Genomic DNA, 3,310 nt, shown 5'->3' on the forward strand with positions numbered 1-3,310 from the left:
GTGGTAGCATCGATGGACTCAAGTGTGGCAACAGTAGTGAGGTTGGACCAGGATTGGACATTGTTTCGTTTTGCTGTGCATAAGGTCGTTATAAGTCAGTGCCGACTTGATGGCACCTAACAACAACAACAACAATGAGCTACATACGTTAGACATTTTTATGTAATATTTAAGTAACAGCATCATAAAAGTAACACTGATGTTCGATGAGAGTTGTTTCATTGTTGTTAAATGCCATCAAGTCTGTTACAGCTCATAGCAACTCTGTATAGGGCTTCTAAGGATAGGCTGGTGACTTTGAACTGCCAACCTTATAGTTACCAGTCCAGTGCTTATCCTACAGTGTCACATCAGGACTCCTGTTTACTCTTAAAGGGAGACTACTCAGATTTGAATACAGCTCTGGGAGCCTGCCTTTGAACATGAACTCTACTGTGCAAATGAAAACTTGTATCCACCTTATTGTAACTCCACATCAGTCTCCTGATTTCTCCGAGTCTCAGCTTGGGGATGGGTGTTGTCAAGTCAATTGAGAAGCACAGCAAACCCAGGTAATGAAATACAACTGTCCCATAGGAGTTTCTTGGCCATAGCCTTTACTGAAGCAGATCCTAAGGTCTTTTTCCCTCAGAATGACTGAGGAGGCATGAACTACCAGTCTGTCCAGTAGCTGCTGAGCACTCTAATCATTGTGCCACCAGGATCCTTGAGTCTCGGTGAACTCATCTGTAAAATGGAGGGCTGTTGGGAGGATTCCCTGAAGTGGTATAGGTGGAGCTTTGTAAAGGAACGCCTGTCTCCAGCACATCCCGGTCATCTCTCCTCCTGCCTGTCTTGGTTCGCCTCCCAGCGGCCATCCACTCATCCCTAGATACAATGGCCACGGCAAAGGTCAGAACTTCTGGTCCCGGTCAGCAGTTGTAACTACTATTTCTGGAATTCTCTATGAGGCCCTACATGGCCCTGTCTGTAAGAATCTCCTGTTCTATGTATTAAATCCCTAGATTCCAATCTAGGGTCTTTTTAGGTTGTTTAATCATTTTCCTTTCCTCTGCTTATAATTTCTGTATTTCTATTTCTCCCCCTCATCCTGCTTGAGTGGTGATTCATTTACACGTTCACTCATTCATTTCTCCAAATTATGTTGTGGGCAGAATTCTACGATAGCTCTCAAGATTCCCAACTCACAATGTGCCTGTCTTATACAGTCTACTCCCCTTGAGTGTGGTGAGTCTCACAAACCACAGGAGTCTTCTAAAAAGGATGTTCTAGAGGTCAGAGAGAGTCAAAATGGCAGTAGACATTGTCGAATTGGCCTTCAATTAACAAACTGCCACTGTTTGGAGGGGGTTCAGTGACAGAAAATGACAAGTAGCTTTTAGGAACTGAGAGTCACCCTCAGCTGATGCCAGTAAGAAAGAGATTCTTAGTCCTACAAGTGCAGAGAATTGAGTTCTGCCAACAACTACACGATTCTGGAAGAAAATTCACAGCTGAAAATGGAATGCAGCCGGATCAACAGCTCACTGCCAACCATGCCATATGCTCAGCAGAGGCCCCAGCTGAACCTAGTATGGGCATCTGAGCTACAGAAACTGTGAGCTAATGACCACGCATTTGTTTTGTGGTAGTTTTATGAGTTAGTCTGTGGCAATTTTCTACATAGCAATAAAGAAGTGAACACAGTTGCCCCAGATTCCTTTTAATTTGTCTCTGGGCCTGAGTTAGAACCATTCATGTGCCTACTGGAAATGCTCTCTACCAGCACTAGTGGCCCTATGTTCCCTCAATGCATAGCCAGAAGTCTTCCTTTCCTGGCCATGCACAGGTTTTCTCTTTGGAATATTGTTCCTGGGAGAGTCTTCCCTGATGATATCCCGGGCTCTGAGTCCTTGTTTGGTCTTAAACATCTGATTCCTTAACCAATCTCTGTATTGTTTGATCTCCTGCCTGTTTCATTTTGGTCCACAAACTTGACATCTGTCCTTACCATTTACTAGTCCAACTAGTTTCCTGATTTAGGTCAAAGTTCCCTGCTGCTGCTCTGAGACTGCTGTTCAAGAGTGCTTCACTGAGTCTCTAAAATCATCTGGTTGTTCTTGTGTGCTGTTGAATTGGTTCTGACTCATAGAGGTCCTGTTTAGAGTTTCCAAGAGTGATTGGTGGGCTTGAACTGCCCTCCTTGCAGTTACCAGTCCAGGGCTTATCCTACAGTGCCACACTGGGGTTCAACATAATAGTTTTATTAATAAAAGTCAACATATGAATAATGCTTCAAAAACCATGAATAATCAGTTAATTAGCAAGAGATGAAGATCTTGGGCTCTGTGGGATAAGCCCCCAGCTGCAAAACACAGCTCAGGGGTTTGAAGCCATCCACTGCTCTGCACGAAAACTATGAGGCTTTCTGCTTCAGAAAACCTATATAGGGTCTCTATGATTCGCATCTGACTCAACACCACTTAACAACAACATAGACCTTGAGCCTTTCAAGAAATGTCTAAGATTTTGCAAATGCCAACAATTTGGGGTATACTGAACATAAATTCTGCTTTGCTGGGACTAGACCTCCGTTGATAAGGTGGGCTTCAAAAAATGCCGCCTCCAAAGACACAGCTTCACACTCTTTACTACTGCGGCCTCTCACCCTGCCTTGCTCATCCCGCTTTGCAGCCACTGTGTTGGGTCTGAGGAAGGAAAGAACATCATCCTTGGGAGTCTGGACTTTAAAAAGTTCTTAGTAGAGGCAGGAGTCAGGTAGGAAGGTAATATTTATCTTCTGCAAAAATTTAAATCAGTCATCTCTTACTTTCTAAGCTACTAATGCCCTCATTTGTAATTGTTCCTGCAATATCATTTTCTCTCTCCTAGTGCCCTACTTCCCCTCTGTCTGCGCCTTCACATTTACCTGTTTATGTCCATAGAGGAAAATCCCACACTCATCTCAGGTGATGACTTAGCTTTCATTTATAATGTCTTTGGGAAAATATGTGATGGTTCATAGGGTAAATGCTGCATAAAATAAATTGCATGACAATTTGATAAGAAACAACATTTTTGAAAAATAGTTGCTACTTTGAAATTCAAAACAACTTCTTTTGTATTGTTTTGAGGAGGAGATAGTGTTCTAAGACAACTGAAATTAATGATGAAGAGGATAAACATTCTTGCTAAAAGCACTGTAGCACAGAAGTCTTTCTGGGAAAATAATGTGATAGTGATACTTTTTTTTTTTTTTTTTTTACAAGTAAGTCACATTGAGACACATCAGCTCCTGTTAAAATAATGTAAGGGTAGCATGAAAATTAGA

The sequence above is a fragment of the Chrysochloris asiatica genome, unplaced genomic scaffold (assembly GCF_000296735.1).
Source record: "Chrysochloris asiatica unplaced genomic scaffold, ChrAsi1.0 scaffold00220, whole genome shotgun sequence".
In the NCBI taxonomy this organism is placed as follows: domain Eukaryota; kingdom Metazoa; phylum Chordata; class Mammalia; order Afrosoricida; family Chrysochloridae; genus Chrysochloris; species Chrysochloris asiatica.